This window comes from Leopardus geoffroyi, chromosome A2 (genome assembly GCF_018350155.1).
Source record: "Leopardus geoffroyi isolate Oge1 chromosome A2, O.geoffroyi_Oge1_pat1.0, whole genome shotgun sequence".
NCBI lineage: Eukaryota > Metazoa > Chordata > Mammalia > Carnivora > Felidae > Leopardus > Leopardus geoffroyi.
In genome coordinates this window covers 108,943,584-108,966,157 of record NC_059331.1, presented here as the reverse complement: position 1 = coordinate 108,966,157, position 22,574 = coordinate 108,943,584, and the positions used below count along the sequence as shown (strand labels likewise).

The 22,574-nt window shown below is 36.8% G+C and overlaps 1 long non-coding RNA gene across 2 annotated transcripts in view; it reads left to right on the top strand.

Moving 5' to 3' along the window:
- Window positions 1-22,574, top strand: part of LOC123606507 — an 88,124-nt gene that overhangs the window by 39,501 nt on the left and 26,049 nt on the right. The window contains exons 4-5 of one of the 2 annotated variants that reach the window (XR_006716319.1): window positions 9,819-9,926; window positions 10,392-10,514. The exons of the other annotated variant lie outside the window; for it this stretch is intronic. This is a non-coding gene — a long non-coding RNA (uncharacterized LOC123606507). Of the gene's footprint in view, window positions 1-9,818; window positions 9,927-10,391; window positions 10,515-22,574 lie in introns of those variants that run through there. 2 annotated transcript variants of the gene reach the window in all.

Sequence of the window (22,574 nt, the reverse complement as noted above, 5' to 3'; positions counted from 1 at the left end):
TGTATTTCAAAACCCCACACTTCAGAAACCCTCTGTGGCTTGGACCCATGCTGACTCTCTGGGGGAGGGTTTCACTGAGCAATGGCTCACTGCTAGCTTGCCCCAGAAAAGGTTCGTGTGATATCACAGTGACAGAGGTTCAGAGATTAAGGCAAGCCATAACACACAGCTGGCACCAGATTTCACTGCATTCTGGCATTTTTGTCCCAACACCAGCAAATGTGACTGCTCTCTGGGGTCTGCTGGGACCTTTGCCTGTGGGGAGGCTGTATGGCCTCTACCAAATGGATTCCAAGCAAGGAAACTCCTTCTCCCTGTGTAGCACTTGGACTCCTCAGATCCCGCTGCCTGCTCCTGGGGATTTGTCCAATTTCCTCACCAGAGCACCACCAGGCACTGAGTTCTGCAACTCCAGACTCTGTGCTCCACTGTTCACAGAATCCTGGTGATATTGAAACCCTCTCTTTTCTCCCCAACAATGGTTTTCGGAAACAGATTTCTTGTTTAGTCCCCTGCAAGTGTTTTCACTGTTTTTCTCTCTTTCTCTCCAGCTACTTTTGGGGGAGTACTTTTCCTGCACAATTCCAGTGCACCATACTTTCCCTGTTTCCCATTCTCTGTCCTCTTCCCACAAAAACATCTCCCTCCTCCCATGACTTTTCTCTCCTCCAGTTCACCTCTCTGCACTGTGTACCTGTCAAGTTCTATGCTTCAAATTATGCAGATTGTTGTGTTAATCCCCAGATCAAAGTCCTAGGTATGCAAAATGGTTTGCTGCTGATCTGGTACATTTCAGGGGTGAGACAAATTCAGGGTCTCCATGCTGCTCTGCCATTTTCAAAAGCTATCATTTAAAGAGAATGTTAAATAGAGTTTGGCATGTCAATGATTTTTTTTAAAAAGAGCAAAAACACCACTGGTATAAGAAATAAAGCATAATTACAGATACACACTTTTATTAAATATACAAGAGAAAATGTATGAAGAACTGTGTTGTGGTTGAAGTATGGTCCCCTTAAAAATCACATGTTGAAGCGTTTAACCCCCAGTACTTCAGAATGTAACGTTATTTGGAGATAAGGTCTTAGGTAATCAGGTTAAAATAAGGTCATTTAGATGAGTCCTAATCCAGGGGCAGCTGGGAGGCTCAGTGCGTTAAGCACCCCATTCTTGATTTTGGCTCAGGTCGTGATCTCACAGTTGTGGGATTGAGCTCTGCATCAGGGTGCTGGCCCTGAAGCCTGCTTAAAATGCTCTCTCTCCCTCTTCCTCTGCCCCTCTCCTTCTCATGAATGTTCTCTCTCTCTCTTTCAAAAGAAAGAAAGAGAAAGAAAGGAAAGGAAAGGAAAGGAAAGGAAAGTAAAGGAAAGGAAAGGAAAGGAAAGGAAAGGAAGAAATCCATTATGACTGGTGTCCAAGGGAAATCAGAAAATGGAGACAGACACAGAGGAAAGATGGTATAGAAGACATGAGGAGAAGACAGCCGTCTGTAATCAGACAGACAGGCCTGAGCCACATCCTTCCCTCACAGCCCTCACAAAAATTCAATCCTGTCAACATCTTGATTTTGGACTTCCAGACTCTAGAACTCTGAGATAATAAATATCTGTTGTTTTAGCCACCAAGTATGTGATACTTTTTACTGCAACTATACAAACTAATGTGAGCTGTAAACCAGTATATTTGAAAAGGTAGACAAAATAGATGCTTTTCTATGAGTACTTAAATTATCATCTGAATAAGAAAAAAGAATTAAAGTATAAATATTAAAAGGAAAGGATAATACTCTCATAATTTACAGGTCAGATGTCTTCAGAATAAGTGGATTTGTTTTCTAGAACTGTCATAAAAAGTACCATAAGCCAGATAGTATAACACAAGAATTTACTTTCTCACAGTACTGTATACTAGAAATGTAAAATCAAGGTATTGTCAGGGATAGCCTCCTTCTTAGGGGCTTTAGGGAGGATACCTTTCTTCTATCTTCCTAGCTTCTCCTGGTGACTTTTGATCTTTGATTTCCTTCTCTGCATAATTTCCAATATTCTCCAAACTCCAATATTTTCCCTTGTAGTTACATAGCTTTATCCCTGTGTGTCTCTGTCTTCACATAATGTTTTGCTATTCTTTTAAGGATACAGTCATATTGGATTAGAGCCCACATGAATACCTTCATCTCAATTTGATTACATCTGCAAAGACCCTATTTCTAAATAAGGGCACATTATGAAGTATTGGGGTTAAGACTTCAAAATCTTTGGAGATAGATATTATATCTATCTCTAAAATATCAATACACAGAATCAACTGAAAAACTAGAAGTAATAAGCAAGTTGAAAAAGGTGACCATGCATAATACCAGCACCAATTATTTCTTTTCCCTTAGACCAAAAACAGAAAATTGAAAACTGTAATGAGATAGAGAAAGAGAATGTTTGGGACTCCCATGTTGGGGTTATTACTGAGGATGACGAGATTATACACAATGCTTGGCTAGCTAAAATGTAACATGAGATTTCTGGTGGGCTGCAGTTAAGCTTGGGAGGGGCATGGGCCTCTTGGAATTCCTGAGGCCTGTGGTAACAGCTCTATACTGCAGAATGCCTACGTCTACCCTCCCAGGTGTTCTGCAGTCCTTGGGGAACTCCATTATCTATATGTTGTATGCAAAGTTTAGCAAATCAAATGGACACATAGACCCTTGCTGTATATCTTTGATTTGATAAGTTTCTTGTGATTGTTGACCTTTATGTCATGCACCTTTGTTTTGCTTGCCTGAAATGTTATACTCCCTCTGAACACAACAAGCCAATGAGATTTGTGATTGGCTTGACACTGCAATAAATGAGAGTGAAGCAAACAGGGTCTTCATCTGTGAGCATTGGCCCCCATGCCTTCTCCTCTCTTTCTTAGCGAAGTGTGGAGTTATCTTTCATCTGTAGGTACAGGGTTTCCTGGCCATTCCCAGCTCTCCCATAAGTAAGAGAAACAACAAAACAAAAATACTAAACTAAGCGTAAGAAAAGTCATCACTATGTAAAGAAAAAGTCACCAATGGGCATAAAAATCTGAATAATAGGGAAGACATTCAATATTCCAGGATGGAAAGACACAATATAGTAACAACACTCATTCAATATTAATTTAAAATAATTCCTTCAATACAATTTATTATACACATTTAGTAGTAAAAGAAATCAAGGCAGCAAATTTTCTTTTTTGAAAAAAATGTTTATTTGTGAGAGGGTGCAAGCGTGTGTGAGGGGGAGGGGCAGAGAGAGAGGGAGAGACAGAATCCCAAGCAGGATCCACACTCAGCATGGAGCTCAATGCAGGGCTTGATCCTACCACCTTGAGATCATCACCTGAGCCAAAATCAAGAGTTGGATATTTAACTGACTAGCCACCCAGGCTCCCCAGTTCTAATGGTTTTCAGTTGATCCTGTGTGTTGATATTTTAGAGGTGGAATTATGTACCCACTCAAAAGATATTTTGAAGTCTCAACCCTAATACCTCATAATGTGCCCTTATTTAGAAATAGGGTCTTTGCAGATGTAATCAAATTGAGATGAAGGTATTCATGTGGGCCCTAATCAATATGACTGTGTTCTTAAAAGAAAAGCAAAACACCACGTGAAGATAGAGACACACAGGGAGAATGCCATGTAACTACAATGGAGAATATTGGAGTTTGGAAAATATTGGAAGATATGCAGAGAAGGAAATCAAAGATCAAAAGTCACCAGCATAAACTAGGTTTATGATTTGCAACAACTTTATTTTCAAGATCATATGAAAGACAAAACTACAAAATGAAATGAAAGATCAAGAGTTTATTGAAAAATAAAAACACTGAAGGGGTGTATTTGCTGACCATGTTATAGTAACAATCATAGAATTAGTAAACACGGTAATAGGTGTGATTTAATGTGTGAGGCATTTTTCTAAAAGCCTTACATGTTATAGACTCTGGGTCTACAGTTATTTCTTGTCTAGCAAGAAAGCGGGATGCAGGAGTAAAATGCAAGGGATAGCTAATGTCCGGGAGAAGACAAGAGCCCCAATTAAGGGTCCTTGCTCCATTTTTATTAGGATCAGAAGGCTTACAAATATGGTGATGGACGTGCGCAAAGTTATAATGAAAGCATCAACTTTAATTCATGGACGTAAGGTAAAGGGGGTTTTGAAGATATGTGGAGCTAGGGTCAGTACAAAACAAAATTCTTGCGCTGAGTGGAAGGTTGTTTAGAGCAGACTTGAGGCACCACCTCTATTTATCTAAACTGGTCTAGAAGACAAGAAAGACAGAGCCTCAGGGTCAACAAGGCACCTTTCTTTTGTTAATTAGCTCCTCTCCCGGCAACTTTGGCCCTGCAGAGGTCTATAGCCCTATTTACCTGTTTACCTAATTTAGTCCGTCCTTCCTGTGAAAGCAGCTTTCTGCTATACTACTAACTTGGGTGGCACTTCTGCCCTGAATACCTAATCTTGTTTATTTCATATACCTTTGTTGTTTATTGGGGACTTTGTCCCGCCCTCTTTATACCTATTCACCTAATCTTGTTTGCCCATACTTGGGTGTGAGCATCCTATGGGTTTGTAATTCCTTATGCCTTGATAACCCATCAGTGCAGGCTCCGGGAATTCCTAAACTTATTCCCTACAGTTTATATATATTATTTTACTTAACATAGCTAAAAACTCTTCTTAATTTGACAGGTGAGGCACTAGATGACTATATTGTCTAAGGTCACACCATTAATAACTATGTGGTCTCATTCTAGAGCCTCCATCCTTGAACAGGACTATATGCAGCCTGATAATGAATTATAAAGTCAAAGTGATTAGAATTATTTGGTATTGTCATAAATATAGACATGTAAGTAATGGAATAGTACAGAATCCAGATGCCGACCCACTGATGTGGGAGTTTAAAGGTTTTTGAGGTCATTATGAAAATCAACATACAGAAATTCTTTATCAATGTAGCAAAATTTGTTAGCTCTTGCCTCATACTAGTCAGTGCATATAAGAATACAAACCTATAAATAAGAAGAAATATGAGAATTTATTTTATAATTTACTTTTTATAAAATATGCTTTATTTTTTAGATCAGCAAAATTGAGCTGAAGGAGTTCCCATATACCACCTATCCCCACACTGGCACAGCCTCCTCCACAATCAATATCGCACCCGTGGGTGGTGGCACATTTGTTACAATGGATAAACCTAGCTGTTGACACATCAGTCAAAGTCTAGACTGGACGTTAATGTTTGCTTTTTCTGTTGTACATTCTATGGGTTTTGACAAATGTATAATGACATGTATCCACTACTATAGTATAATGTAGAATAGTTTCACTGCCCTAGAAATACTCTGTGTTCTTCCCAGTTATTCCTCCTCTTCTCAACCGCTCTCACCATAGTTTTGCCTTTTCCAGTATGTCATATAGTTGGAATCATACAGTATGTAGACTTTTCAGATTGACTTCTTTTATTTAATGATGAACATTTATTAGACACCTGGGTGGCTCAGTTGATTAAGCGTCTGACTTCAGCTCAGGTCATGATCTCACAGCTTGTGAATTCAAGCCCAGCATCAGGCTCTGTGCTGACAGCTCAGAGCCTGGAGCCTGCTTCTGATTCTGTGTCTCCCTCTGTCTGCCCCTCCCCCACTCACACTGTCCCTCTCTCTCTCAAAAATAAATAAACAACTAAAACAAAATTTTTAAAATAATGACCATTTAATTTTCCTCCATGTCTTTTCATGGCTTGATAACTTATTTCTGTTTAGCACTGAATAATATTCCTCTGTTTGGATATGCTAGAGTTTATGTATCCATTCACCAATGAAAGACATCTTGGTTGCCTCCAAGTTTTGGTAATTATGAATAGAGCTGCTATAAACATCTATGTGCAGGTTTACACGTCATTTCTGTGTAAATAACCATGATTACTGAATAATATGTTTAGTTTTGCATGTTTAGTTTTATTAAAAAAACAAAACAGCTGCCAGACTGTCCTGTACCATTTTTGTATTCCCAGCAGCAATGAAAGAGAGTTCCTGTTGTAATTTTCCTTTATAATCTACTTTCTTCACAGTAGTGGTAATTGTCTTATATATTCTTTGTTTATTCATTCTTAGTCTGTCTTTCCTTACTGGAATATCTTGTTTATTATTGTTTTCTTTGGACATAAAATAATGATTAAGTTTCAATAAGTTTCCTTAGTAAATATACATTGAATAAATAAATCATTCAGTTTAACTATCCCAAGTTGAGACTATATAGAGAACTCTGATAAAACCAAATAGAAAAATAAAAACAACCAAAAAGATACAAAGAAAACATATAAAAAAGAAATTAAAATAGTATGTAGTCAATAAGGGTGTTTTAAAATGCTCAAATTCACTTTTAATAAGAGAAAGAAAAATAAAAAAATATTACCTATAATATTCAAAACAATTTAATAAATGATATCGCTTCCTGGTATAGTTATGGAAAAACACTGTCACATATTCTTGGTGACATTGTGGATTTGTGGTCTGTAGTATATTATAAAATAAATGTTTGTACAACAAATAAGGGCATAAAAAATATAGCTGTTTTTCCAAAAACTCTACTACTGGTAATATATGTTATAAAACTGGTTGTCCAGTTGTGTTATATTGAGTGTGAATCTTTTATAAGGTATATATCTTTGTGACTCATTTCTGTAATTTTAAAAAAGATCAAAAATCTAAATGAATAGTTAATTTTCTTATCTTGTATCCAATTATGCATATTTTACCAATTGGCCCAATAAGTGTCTTAATTCCAGGGGCTTGCTGAAAAAATGTTAAGTATAAGACAGTATTTTTCCATTGGAGATTTTATATATATACACACACACACATATATATGTATGTATACATATATGTATATATATGTATTATGTATATATGTATATATAAAATATATGTATATATGTATTGTGTATATATGTATATATGTATATATATGTGCGTGTATATATATACCTATATATATGTAAAAAGTTTTATAGACATACCTATAGTGTGTGTATGAGAATTGGAAAGTTCTTCATATTGAATTAATATAAAATGAATATGTTAAATGAAAAAGTTATTCCTGGACCAAATTATTTTCTTGAAGAGTATGTTCCCTTGTGAAGATCAATTACAGATTTTAGGTGCCTAAATCTTGTGCTTTTCAGGAATTATCTAATGTTATTTGACAAAAGGCTTAATTAACCATTAGAGCCCCCTCCCCCTTCTCTCTCTTCACTTATGTAAGGAAATAGGAAATGACAAAGAACACAGAGGATTTCCCTATCATTCTTCCAAACCAAGCTTCCTTAACTTACCATGCCAGTGTACATTTTGAAAGTTCCTAGAAAGTCTGTATTCCTTACAGTCTCCAGAATGTAAAGCATTATTTCAAACAGTGTGGGAAGATGTTCCCTAGTGATAACAATATATATTTGTTAGTCTTTTTTATTAATGAAGACAATATTTAAATTACATTGTTTCAAAAGGGTGCAACGGGTTTTTTTATTCACAATTAAATTATGCAATTTAGAGGAAAGTGCAAAAGGTCTAGCAAAAGTCTACAATTCATTCAGACATTTCTGTTTCTTTTTCCAATGGGTCCAATAAAAGAAAATAACCCAGTGGATTAACAAAAATGCACATACTTAAATAATGAAATGGCATTTTTCTGAACATATGGTATCTTTACTATATAGAAGGTAAGGTTATGTCTTTTCAGCTACCCAAACAATTCACAACTGCTCAGCTTTGTTATCCTGAGCTAGCTTCATAGTTAAAATAATTTCTGAAATCTGCTTTCTGAGATTAGAAGTGCCCTCTCCCCTAATTTGCACAAAAATAATTGGAAAGGCACATGTACCAGCTTCCAGTTTATACAAGTTCATTTATTTGAAATCCCTTGAGCTCCTCCAATTAAAAAACAAGTTTTTGAGTTAATATCCTTCAATTGTTAAAAACTTGCGTCACTGTGAGAGCACAGTGAAACGTAAAGGTCCCAGCACACTGGCAGTTGATTGTGAGGGGATGTGATTGTTCCACATTTAGACTGGAAAGGGTTAGGAACTCTACTTCCCAATGTGGTTAATGAATGAAAGGAAAATTGGACCCCTGAGCCAGAGTAAATGACCTAAGGGAGTGAAAAATGTTCACAGGTTAACAAGGGCAACTGTTCTTTGCCATAATTCCCAGAGGAGCCAAATGACAAAGGGGCCAATGAACTTCTGTCCTTGTATTATTTATTAATCCATTTTCTTCCTAGAAAAAATAACTTGGCATAACTCTGGAAGACACTAATGTTGAACATCTTAAACTCTGTGCTTGTCTCTCCTTGCTCTGATTCATTCATTAACATACTTTGTGTTAATAATTCATTTGGACATATTCAGTTCAGATGTACTAACAGATTAATCCATCGTCCTATGCTATTTTAAATATTAAAAATATAATATGCCTTAACATAATAGGCGGAGTTGGAATCCAAGCTGCTAACTTTAAAGTGACATAGTAATAAATTCTTGGTTATCTAATTGGTACAATTCTTGGTTATCTAATTGATTATGGAGATTTTTTTTTCCCCTTAGAGTGGGAATTATTTCAAACATTTGTTTAAAAATATTGTTTTCTCTGAACTGAAGGGAGTTTTCATAACCATAGCCAAGCCACCACCCCTGGTCATGTTCACAGATACAAAACCCCTGATTGGCTGTTGATGAGTCATTCCTCTTGAGGAATCTTATCTTAACACCTGCCTTATCTTTAACATCCTTTTCAACTTCTTCTAGAAAAACAATAACCAAAAAGGAAAAAAAATATTTGGGATCAGTCCAGTTTTGAAACACCTGCCTCAGAGATAAAGACTGCAATTCTAGGCATTTGTAATGTCTTTACTTTGGGTCTGGAATTTGTTCACCCCTGTTGTGAGCGTCTGTGGACTTTCTCATACATGTGCTTTGCCTGGGAATTACTTCAGTCTAGTAAATTATAAAATGACAAGATCATCTCTGCTACCATGGAAAAATCTGTATATCAGAAAATGTCTGAAGCTCTGGCTTCATAGTAAATGCAGTTTATGAGTTGAAGAAACATTACAACACCAACTCTAATGAATCAGCCAGTAATGTTTTATGACATAATTCCAGTCTGATATTGATAATCTTTAACTTGCGGTTCAAGAGGATATCCCAGGTTTATGTGACCATGGTGAACCAAAATAGAACCATTTAAAAAAAATTACAGACAGGAACTACACAGCTGGAAACCAGAAGCACCAGTTTTACTTGGGCTATTAAGAAAATTCACAGTTAACTAAATAAAAAATATTTATTCTACCTCATTTATTTTCCCCTTGGTATTCAGATGTGCCCCATATTAGTGCCTATGAAGAGGTTATTATAAGGGCATAAATTTGTTTTAAAACCATGAGTTAATTTGCTATGTAAACAGCAAAAATTACTGAGCAATTACATAATTTATACTGTTATATTAATTAGTTATATTGATTTTTAAAGAATGTAATTTTCTCCTTATGAATAAATGCTCTGACATTAGGAAGTCTTTGCCTAAGGCTCACTTAGCTAAATTCTACGCAATCAGAAACTATCTGGAAGGGAACAGTAGGGAGAATGTCTCAGCAAAATTAACCAGCATCAAAGAGCTTGCCTTGCAAAACCAAGTTAACCACGTGATGGCAAATGCCATAAAGGGTTTTTTTAATAAATAAAAACTCTAGATAACTTCACAAGGTCCCTTTTATATTTTGCTTTCAGGGAATCAGCTGGCCCTACTTGATGAGAAGAAATGATAGAGAAAAGCACACAAGTCAGTAAATGGCTGAGGAAGGAATGTGAGAGATTGTGGTTAAAATTATGATGGCAGTGAGTATGCTCAAGAGTTCCTTTAAAGTGACAAGCCTTAGGGCACCTGGGTGGCTCAGTTTGTTTAGCGTTTGACTCTTGATTCTGCTCAGGTCATGATCCCAGTGTTGTGTGATCAAGCTCCTAGTAGGACTCTATGCTGAATGTGGAGTCTGCTTAAGATTCTCTCCCCACCCCATCTCCCATCTCCTCCCATCTCTCCCCTTCCTCTACTTGCTCCTCTCCCCACCCCCCCACACTCCTCTCCTCCTTGCACCTCTCCCCTGTGGTGTGCTCTCTCTCTAAAAAATAAAATAAATCTTTTAAAAACATGACAAGCCTCAACAGTAACAAGTATTGCTGAAGATGGAAAGAAACTGAATCCCTTATTCATAGCTAATCTTAGTTCACCATTTTAATTTTATTCATTATTATTATTTATTTTTGTTGTTGCAAAATGTTCCATTGTTTTCTCTTGGTCCACAGCTTGGGAGAGGGTCCCAGAGTGGTTAAGAAGCTGTCTTGTGGCTGAAGGCAGAGGCTTGAGCAGAAGCCCCAACACCAAGAGGAGGTGGTGGCGGCGGGGGGGGGGGGGGGTGCGGCTCATGGGGAAGGGTAGGTGTGCCTCAAATGCTATACTTCTTCAGAGCCTCCTAGTCATACTTGAAGGTGAGCCTTTCAAAGAGATACCTATCCAGCCCGGGTGCCACTGGCCTGAGGAGATAGTCAGGTAGTTGCTTTCTTCCTAAAGCATTCCACCTGCTCATTTAGTTAGTAGTTCTCTGGGAAGTCCCAGAACTACATGGGCAGATCCAGAATGCCCAGATCTCAAAGGTCCCTGGTCAGTTTCTCCAGAATCATAGTGACTCCCATGGCATTCAGGTTTTACCCCCACTCATCTTGGAATGGCTTCTGCATGTTCTGGAAGAAGGCACAGCTCTGGCACTGGTTTTGCATCTTTGAGAGATACTTGGCTCTTTCTTGTTTTCTCTTAGCTAACTTTGGAAGAAGTGACTCTCCAGGGCCACATCTCAGGGTCAAAATAGAAGCGCAGATAAAGGTAGGTGTAGGAGGCCCACAGATCCATTTTGATGATGCAGTTGACAGGAACCTTCACCTCAGTGGAATAATTCTGTTGAATCTGGGAAGTCATGGGTAATAGGCAGTAAGGAGTTAAACTCAAAATATGGTGTTCACTGGTCCCAGAGACAGAGGATGGCAGAGAAGACGGTTCTGAAAAGATGGTGGAGGCTGGAAGAAAGGACAAATCCGGGTCTCTTCTACACAAACACCGTTGAAACAAGAGATCTCCAGGACCTCCTGAATGCTAGTTCAGCCATTTTGGAAAAGACTCTGGCAGTTCTTCAAAAGTTTAAACATAGAATTACCATAAGACCCAGTAATTTCCCTCCTACCTACATACCTGTTATGAACTTAGCTGCAATGAATTCACTGCCACCACAGGCCCAGAAGAGATAGGCCTGAGGAGCAAGGCCTTCTACTCTTCAGTTACAGAAAGTGGAGCCACCTTCTTGGTTTTAGTAGGCCAGGCTGTTCCTGACCAGGGTTTCCAGGGCAAGGCCTAGCCCATGGCTGAGAGGGTATGGCCACCACCCAGAGGCAAAGGGATGGCTATGCTTTCCAGAAAAGCCTCACTAGTGGGCCTGGAAGGAGTGGCCACCATCCGGGTGGAACCCACAGGACAGAACATCTAGTCAGAGAAGATTTTGGAGCCATAACTTCTAATGGAATTCTCCATGGTAGGTTTTAGATTTTCTCATGACCTGTCACTTCTTTCTTTGTTACAAGGTCTCCCTTTTGGAAAAGAATCTCTAGCCTCTGCCTGTCCCACCATCTTATTTTGGAAGAACTTATCTGGTTTCATAGGTTCACAGGTGGAGAGGAATTTTGCCTCAAGGTCATAACTTAAGTTTCATTTATGCTAGATCTAGATAATATTTAGATGAGACTTTGTACTTGGTGTTGATGCTGAAGTAGGTTAAGGCTTTTGGGGCTGAAGAGATGAGGTGAATGTATTTTGCATGTAAGATGGGTATGAGTTTAATGAGAGGATGACAGAATGTGGAATGTTGTGGATTGAATTGTCCCCCTTTCTAATACATAGATTGAAGCCCTAACCCCCATTGTGACTAAAATTGGAGAATAGGACTTTATTAATAAGGTAATTGAGAATAGATGAGGTAATAAAAATAAGATCCTAATCTAGTTCAACTGGGATCCTTATAAGAAGAGTAAGAGAGGGGTCCCTCGGTTGCTTAGTTGTTTAGACGTCTAACTCCTGGTTTCAGCTGACGTCATGATCTCACTATTTGTGAGATTGAGCCTAGAGTCGGGCTCCATCCTGACAGCACAAGATTTTCTTGCAATTCTCTCTCTCCCTCTCTCTCTTTGCCTTTCCCCTACTCATGTTCTCTTTCTCTCTCTCTCTCTCTCTCAAAATAAATAAATAAACTTAAAAAAAGAAGGTGAAGAGGCACCAGAAGTGTGCCCAGAAAGAAGGCCAGGTGAGGAAGAGGAAAAAGGCAGCTTTCTACAAGCCAGGAGAGAATTCACCAGAAACCAACCCTGCCAGCACCTTGATCTTGTAATTCTGGCATCCCAAACTGAGAAAATATATTGCTTTTGTTTAAGTGACCCAGTCTGTGGTGTTGTGATGTTGCAGCTTGAGCAGACTAACACAGTCCTCAGAGTGTGAAAAAGAGATGTGCACACACAAACAGTTGCACATGAATTTTCAAGAAGCATTATTCCTAGTAGTCAGAATGTGAAAACAACCAAAATGTCCACTAACTGATGAATAGATAAACCAAATGTGACATACTCCTACAATGGAATATTGCTTGTCAATAAAAAGGCATAAGGTACTGATGCCCACTATGGCATGGATGAGCCTTGTTAACATTGAGCTAAATAAAATAAATTCGTTTTCAAAACACCACATTTAGTGTGGTCCCAATTATACGACCTATCCAGACAAGGCAAATCCTTAGAGAAAGAAATTAAATTAGTAGTTTCCTACATCTGGGTGATGGGTAAATTGAGTACCTGTTTAATGGACACAGATTTTCTTTGTGGGATGATGAAATTATTCTAAACTTAGATTGTTGTGATGGTTGCATAAGTCTGTGAATATACTGCAAATTATTGACTTGTTCATTTTAAATTGGTGAATTTTATGTTATATGAATTTTATCCAATACAGGGTTGTTGTTGTTGTTTTTAATTGGCATCCTCCAAGATCACATTTATTAATGCTGATAGGTCTGGTTCACAGTATATCCATTAATGGTTTATTCAAGAGTGAATCTATCTGAATGGAAAGAGCATCTCTGACTTCTCCTTCTACTCCTAAAGTGTTATGGCAAATGCTTCATTTTGCTCTTTATTTACCAATTCCACTCTTCCTTCCTTTACCTTCTCTTCCTTTTACTTCTTGTATTGAATAATTTAGTTCTGAAAGCATTGGGTGAGGCAGAGCAAGGTAAGTGTCTATGTCATGGGAGACATGAGGCTCACAGAGAAGTGTCAGAGCCTAAGTAAGCTAAGAATTGTGCCTACATAACAGGGATGCCTTGGAAAGATTGTCCAATTTCTGCTTGGTTAAGAAGAGTTTTTCCTTGATGGTCAGCCTTGCATGAAGTGCCAGAGTCTAAGCAAGCTAGGAAGGCATCCCTGTAGATGGGCTACCCTACACAGAATGTCAGGGCCTGAGTAGGATGAGGAGGAATGCCCACAGGGCAAGTTTGGACGTGAAGATTCAGGGAAAGAGCAAAGTGAGAAGTGTGTTCCTGAAGAAGACAGCCTGGTTTGAGATCTCAGAGGCTGAGAAAGTCAAGAAGAATATCCAAGTAAGTGGGACAGTCCACCGTGGGCAGTTAGAATCCAAGCAAGATGGGGTGTCTGGGTGGCTCAGTCAGTTCAGTGTCCACCTTCAGCTCAGGTCATGATGTGGCAGTTCATGAGTTTGAGCCCTGCGTCGGGCTCTGTGCTCACAGCTCACAGCCTGGAGCCTCCTTCAGATTCTGTATCTTCCTCTCTTTCTGCTTCTCTCCCACTCATGCTCTGTCCCTCTCTGTCTCTCAAAAATAAATTTAAAAGTGTTAAAAAAAAAAGATCCAAGCAAAGTAAGAAGGGCATTCATCTAAAAGGACAGCCAAGCATGAGTTGATGGTGACCAAGTGAAGTAAACAGGGTTTCTATGTGAGAAGGTGGATGTCCCTGAGTAGAGAGTCAGAGCATGAGTAAGGTAAGGTTGGTGTCTAAATGGAAGAGCTGTGAAGTCTTAAAGTCCAAGAAAGTTGAGAAGAACATCTCTATGGAGGAGGATGGTACAGGCATTACGAGTCAAAGCTCAAGGGTAAGGGAGTGTCCACAAGGATGACGTGTTGGCAGCAAGGCTGAAAAATTATTTATATCCAGGGAAATTAACAAATAAAGAAATATATATATTAAAGGTAATAGGATCCATGTTCGTCAGTGTAAGAGAAAGGATTTACAGATACCAGAAGGGAAAAAGATAGCATAAACTATTTGTTGTTACATAGGAATTGGAGGTTTGGGTATGAATTTTCAGTTTTATCTATATATGGTATGACTATAATAAAGGTTATGCAATGTGTAAATATGGATTATATTGGTTCTCAAATTTTAAGGTCCTTAAGAATCACCTGTCATGATTTTTTAAATGAGATTCTCAAGCATCATTTCAGGAAATTCAGAAAGTAGATCATAATCAAATAGATTTAGCTCAGAAATGTAAGATTTGTTTAACATTTGAAAATCAATGCATTTCACTACAATAACAGAACTAAAGACAAAAAAACTATGTGATTATCTTAGTAGACACATGACAACATACAACTAATACAATTTAATTTCCCTCATAAATTACAAAAAAGCAAACAATAAAAAAGAAACACCATTAATTTGATTAATGACATTTATAATTACCCTGTGTTAGCTTGGCCAGAACTTTCTTAGAATTGCAAGTAGCTTGCTATCTTTCTATTTTTCCTTAGAAATCTTTCTTCCTCTTTTTCTTTGAAGTATCAGATTTGCCTTCTGATCTGAAAACTATTATTCCATCTTCTCTGATTCTTCCCTTCTTTTCATTCACTTTCAGCAATGAAACTTCAGCACCTCATTTCTTCTTAATGTTTGATTTCCAGATGACTTGGATTATGAACATTTAATTTCACAAAACCCTGTACAAATGTTCATGGCAGCTGTATTCATAATAACTTCTTAATTAAAACAACACTGATTTCTATTAATAGGAGAACTGATAAAGAAATTATGATATATGTGATGGTAGGCAGGATTATTAATATCCCTTATCCTGAGTTTCTTTATCTGTAAAATGGAGGTATGATAATAATATTTCCTATGTCATGGGCTTTAAAGAAAGATCACATGTGTTCATGAGTGTGAGGTGCTTAGTGTAACTTACATTTGATCATTCCTATATGGTCATATAAATTACCAATTATCATTATGAGTATAATTTCACAGTGTTTTTTTTCTGGCTCTTAAAATTTTTAAATTAGTTTTCCTTAAAAAGACATGTTCATAATTTTTCTCTATGCTTAAAAACTTATGTTGACTTCAGATTTTGATCACGTCAGGTTTGAGTTCATCATTCTGTTACTGAAAAGTTATGTGTGGTTAAAGAAAATATTTGCATGCTTTTGATCCTTTTAAATTTATTGAAAAAATTTAAGGGCCTAACTAACATCTTATCTGTCCTGGAGAATGTTCCACATGCACTAGAGGGCAATGTGTATTCTGCCGTTGTTGGACTGTGATCAGTAGATGTTTTTTAAGGCCAGTTTATTTATGCTGTTATTCATCTTTATAATATTCTTTGTAGTTATTCTACCCATTATTGAAAGCAGGGTATTGAAATCCCCAAATATTATTGCTGAATTATCTGTCTCTCCCTTTATTTCTGTTGGGTTTTGTTTTATTTATTTAGGATATATGTTCATAATTGTTTTGTCATCTAGATGAATTGAGTCTTTTCTCAATGTAAAATGTTCTTTGTCTTTAGTGACGATTTTTGTCTTAAAGTATGTTTTGTCTAATTGTAGTATACCATTCAAGCTGTCTTCTGGTTACTATTTGAATATCATGTACTTTTCCTTCATTTTCCTTCCAACCCATTTTTGTTTTTGAATTTAATGTATGCATCTGTAGAGAACAGAGAGTCAGCTTGTTTTAAATCCATTCTGCCAGTCACTGCTTTTGATTGGAGAGTTTAGCCTATTTACATTTGAGATAGGTACCAATAAATTTGCAAGTGCCATTTTCCTGGGGTATTTTTCTATATATCTCATATATCTATATATCTCATTTTCTATGTATCTCGTTTTTCCATATATCTATATATATTGTTATTTACTTTTTTGGTGCTGTTATTTCTCTATTCTTCCATATGTGCTTCCTTTTATGTTACATATTTTCTAATATACTATTTTAAAACTTTTATTATTATTTTACCATTTTTTAATTTATTCTCAGAATGATTACCTTAAGGATTATAATTAACAACTCAAACAGCCTAGTTCAGATACATATGTACTTAATTTTAACATTACAAAAGTTTTACTGCAGTACAGCTTCATACTTTTCCCCCACTTTGTGCTATTATGATCCTATAAATGACATATTTATACATTATAATTCATCAACATAGTTTTATAATTATTCATTTGTCATTTATATTAAATATAAGAAAAGATTTACAAAGAAAATGATGTATATACTTTAATTTTTATCAGTTTATGTTGTCACTTATACCAGTGCATTTATTTCTTCATGTTAAAGTAAGTTATCTAATGCCCTTCCATTTCAATCCAAAGGACTCCCTTTATATTTATTGTAGGGCATGTCTGATAATAATAAAGTCTTAGTTTTAATATCTGAGAATGAATCAATTCATCTTTTATTTTGGGGAATATTTTTTGTGAGATATAGAATTCTTGGTTGTTTTTTTTCAGCCCTTAGAAAATTGTCATCCATTGCTTTCTAATCTCCATGGTTTCTGGTAAAAAGTCAGTCATTTATCTTACGGAGGTTTGCCAAGAGTTGTGCTAAAGTTCAAGTTTATGTTTGTTTGTTTGTTTTTTCCTAGCCCACAGGTTCAGACCAGTTTTCTGCACATGCTCACTAGTCCCCTACCAAAATTTACTCTCACCATCATAAGGACCATGTAAAAGGAGGTGGCAACAGGGTGTGTGGTTGAGTTGCCCAGAACCCTGGAGGTGCCCATCAGCCAGTTGGGGTAATCTGCAGGTGAGGCATCCTCTCTGGTTTACAGGAAGCTTCTTCAGGAAGTCCACATACCTTTAATACATTCCAAGAGTCCTATATGCCACTCTCTTAGCCTTTTTGCATCCCCAACTAATGCACCTCAAAACTCAATACTGTGGATGGGGAAAGAAAGAACTGGGCTTTGATGGCAGCATCTCACCCAGCTGGGTATGCAAAAAATACTGACTTACATGCTCTTACTTTCTCTCTTGTTAGAAATCTTGGGCCAAAAAGATCTCTCTTGGAACTAGCTGTGGCACCTTGGGTGAGAAGTGATGTGGATAAAGTAAAATTATTCCTCTAATCTCTCCAGTGCATCCAAATTTGTATTTTTGTGTTTCAAATATACACTGAAAGTTCTCCAGTGGACTTCTGGACTTCCACAAAGTCACTTGACCATGAGTGATTATCTTGAGAGAGGGAACTGAGAATAGCTAGAGCCAAGTCATTAGCCACTGCCGGTTCCACAAACAGGACTGAGGCCTGTATGCATATTACCTGATGACAGGCGGGCAAAACTCTTCTCAGATTTTTTGAAATATAGCTCCTACAAAGGTACTTCTGTCTGTGGATAGATACCAAATTGTTGTTGTTAAAGTGGGAATATATTGAGTAACATCTTAATCAGACATCTTGCTGACATCAGTCCCACATCATCCTTTTTTTCCCCCTTGAATAAATGCTCCTACTATTGTTGTTGGCCTTTGGTCAATTTCCAGAGTTCTGAAAAAGTTTCTTTTATGGAAGCAAGGATTTTCAGAAGTCCTTACCTCACTATACCAAATGTACTTTTCCTGTCTTTGTCTTAATATAGTTTATGATCATCCATCATCTAGACTTAAACATTTTAAACTTAAAATATTTTTGCAGATGACCTACACCAATAAGATGAATAAACTTAAAAAAGTTTTGTTTAATGTTTATTTTTGGGAGAGACAGAGACAGCATGTGAGTGGGTTGGGGCAGAGAGAAAGGGAGGCACAGAATCTGAAGCAGGCTCCAGGCTCCGAGATGTCAGCACAGAGCCTGACGTGGGGCTCGAACTCACGAACCGTGAGATCATGACCTGAGCCAAAGTCAGACACTCAAACGACTGAGCCACCCAGGGGCCCCAAGATGAATAAACTTTTAGAAATGTTAACTTGATATAGGTATCCCTTGTTATTTAAACTCTTTGAATTCTCAGACCAGATCTTTCTGAATAACAATAAACATCTTACAGTATCTAGTTCCAAATTCGCTCGTTACTTCCACGTATTCCATGACTCAGAACTGTTTGCCAAGCATGCTGTACTCACTCACAGCTTCTAGTTTTTACATACTCTGTTCCCTTTGCTTGGCCAGCGCACTTGATGAGTTCATTCTAGTCATTCTTAAAGTCAGAACCTAAGCACTCCTTCTCTGAGACCTTTCTGTACCCTTAGAGATAATATCTTTTTATACCTCCATTGTACTGTGTGCTTTCCTCTTTAAACCACTTTTTACATAGTATGTGCTTGTTCTTTGCCATCTTTTCCCCCACAACTTTGAAGGCTGTGATTACAGAATTTCATTTTTTTAAACCCTGTTCTTAGAAAAATGCCTGCCCCATAGTATGAACTACTTGAATACATACTTAGTAAATAATTGAGTGAGACACTTAAGAATCATAGACCAGGAAGTTTGGAGGAGGAAGATATTAATAAGAGGATCATGGTCCTAGCTGTTTTTAATCAGAAAAAAATATATTTGGATGATTTTCCTTTCTTTCTTCTCCAGCAAATGATAAATAGCTCTTTTTTCCTTTTTCTTCCCTGGTAAAGAAAATCCCCTTAGCTTAGTAATGCCTCCAAGTGCACTAAGAGTTAATGGTTCAGAGCTCAAAGGAAAAGACTTGGCATGGGCAGGGATGGGAGGAGAATTATGCAGCCAAAATATTTCTCTTCATTTTTTCCTCCAACTCCGGGGAAGGAGAAAACATAAAACTGAATATTATATTAAGCATTAAACAAGCATAATATTCTCACTCTATGATTAAAGGATAATGGTGGTATTATGATGATGTCAAGTATGATAAAATAAAATAAATAAATTATAAGAAGTCATCCTGTTTGTAGGAAGTTATATTGGTTGACATGTCATATCTTTTGCATTTGTAGTTTCCCTAAGTTTCTGATTTGTTTCCAACAAAAATCGGTGTTGGTAAGATGAATAAAAACCTAAGCATGGGAAGAAGCTGATGGATAGTTTTGTGTGGTGTGCATGGAAAATCCTTTTCAGGAAAGAATCCAAATTATTAACTGGAAAAGGGTGGGAAGAATAACTCATGTCAGTAAAAAAAATTTATGAAAAATCAAAAGGTCAGAACTTTGGATATTTGAAAGTTAAGGTGTATTTTGACTTATCCTGGGGAGATTCAAAAACTACAACTGAACTGAATTACCTCCAGTGAAATTACTTGGCTCAAATAATTTCCTATTTCATTACCTTGCTTGCCATGAGGACAAGTGAAATAGACCAGTGCAACTAGTGAGCCAAATTACACAATATTTTTGGGAGACCTTGAATCATTACAGTGTAAACTATATTGCATGCATATTTCTCTCATGTACAATTATTATTATCAATAATTAGCTATTCAAAGTAACCAAAACTTATCTTAAACTTTTTTATACTGTTTCTTGTATATTTAGAAATTAATGCTTTTCTTGTACAAGAAAAGGAATTTATGTGTGGCAGACAGAAATTCTATTGATTAGTTTAAAATCCAGAATTAAAAAAAATAAGATAATAAAAGCTGGCTTTTCTATCATTTTATTTAAAATATTATTAATTGATTAAAGTAACCTTAATACTACCACATAACTTTGGGCAAGTTATTATCAATCAGTTATCTTTTATTTAGGAAAACAAATGTGCTAAAAACATTAATCTGAAATATGAAATTCCTCTTTCCTTTCATCTCCTAGTTATTATCTATGATATATAATTATATATGATCTGATATAAATCTTTTTAATTGTTTATCTACTTCAGATGTTATATGTATATACACACATGTATTCATACATACATTTTCAATTTCAAATGTAATATTCATTGTTAAATATAAATGCTAAATGAAGAAAGTATGATAATGCTGCAACATAGAGGTAATTATTGATTGCTCTTTTTTTGATGTTTATTTATTTTGAGAGAGAGAGCATATGCACGTGTGCACAAGCAGGGAAGGGACAGAGAAAGAAGGAGAGAGAATTCCAAGCAGGATCCATGCTGTCAGAGCAGAGCCCAATGCAGGGTTCGAACTCAGAAACTGAGATCATGATCTGAGCTGACATGAAGAGTCGGTTGCTTAACTAACTCAGCCACTCAGGCACCCCTGGTAGCTCTTTAACAAAAATAGACTTTTATACTTGTTCCTTTGTGTAGATTATCATACCAAAATAATGTTATATGAACTCTTTATAACCTTTAAGTAACTTTAAGTATTAATAGCATTTTTCTAAGTCACTACATTTTTATGTTACTTTTTTATGTTATTATAATAATTATATTATTTTTATGTTATTTTTGGTACAATACTTTTTAACATTTTTTAATGTTTTATTTATTATTGAGAGACAGAGAGAGACAGAGGGAGAATGAGTGGGGGAGGGGCAGAGAGAGAGGGAGACACAGAATCTGAAACAGGCTCCAGCCTCTGAGCTGTCTGCATAGAGCCTGATGCAGTCATTGAACTCATGAACCACAAGATCATGACCTGAGCCAAAGTTGGATGCTTAACCAACTGAGCCACCCAGGTGTCCCTGTTATAATATTTAAAATATTATACCTTGTCCCCAGAGGCAAAATTGCTAACCCTTCCCAATCTATATGAAAAGTACTACTAGTCCCCGTTTATAGTGAGGAAAGTGAGTTATGCAGACCTTAATTTACTTTCCAAGTTCACACAGCTAGCAAGAAGTTAAGCTGAAGTTGAAACGCAAGAATGTTTGACTTCATGTTCAGTCCACCTCTTTTCTCCCTTTCCTATGTATATTTTTGAGTGTCTACAATGTGCCAGGTAATGTACTGTTCATGAGGGATTTAACAATGAGAAGATCATATCCTAAAGAAAAAGAAATGAGTGTCTCTGACCCCTTGGAAATTAATGGTTATTCATCTTTAAATTAGGCATCAAACAGTATGCCATGGTTGACTAAAAATAGAGTTGTATTTCTCATAGTGCTATAGAGAAACGTAAAGATAAGGACTCTCAGAAAAGAAAGTAGCTGTCCTAAGGTGGACTCTTGGCCTGGGGACAGGACAGATAACAAACCAAGTTATGGGTCAGAAGAACTCCCATAGAGAAAGATTATGGATTAAAAATAAATACATAAATCATAATAGAAGCAAGTAGCAATTGAAATAACAGTCAGCATGAGGGTATTCTGTAAGAATGGGGAATAAGCTCAAAAGTAGGTTTAGAAAGACAGTTTTTCTAGGACAGATTAGTGTTTGCAATAGTCAGGAGTTTAAATCCTTACATTACAAGAACTAGACTAAAAAGATAGAACTTGAGTTGGTTTTAGTTTTAGGAAGGGAGCAATCAAAGAAAAGCCATATTATTGCACTGCATGATGGCTACAGTAGGGGCTAAGCTTATAAAAACAACATTAAGACTTAGGGGGCATGTATCTAGGGTATTGTTAGAATGCAAGGAGAGAGAAGCCCCATGTTATAGCAGGACTGAGTTAATTTCTCTGGTTTATGTCTCCTTATATCATTACTAACCAACCTCAGGATTGGTTCTATACCCAGGAAATGCCAGAACATACAGATGTCCCCTGAGTCACCTTAGCTATATGAAGGGAGGATGATGTATCCAAAAATTAGTCAGATCACTACAATAAACAGGAACAACAGAAAAAAAGAAGAAAATTAAGATTTTGAGAAACACTCATGGGGCTTTTCTTCCTTTCTTAAATTTCTGAATGACTAATTTGTCCCTGGATACCATGAACATCAATTACTCATTCCAAAGCTGCTCAGAACATTTTTTACTTTTTTTTAAACAGTTTTCAATCATTAGTCTCAGTTTATATAAGCAGATTTTAGATATAGCTCCTCTGAGCTTTCTTATTTTATGATATACGGGTGCTGGATTTTTGAATTAGGTAGATTTCCACACACTTTATGTTTAGGTCTCCCAGGATCTTGTTCTGTAGCTGAGGAAAAGCAACTTGATTCCATAGAGGTTTCATGCAAGTTATGGGAAGTTATGGCATTCTCATGAATGTTGACTTGGGCTACCCTCAAGAAGAAGCAAAAAGAGATACTCCCCAAAATAGTTAGCAATAATGGATAAGAAATCTCCAG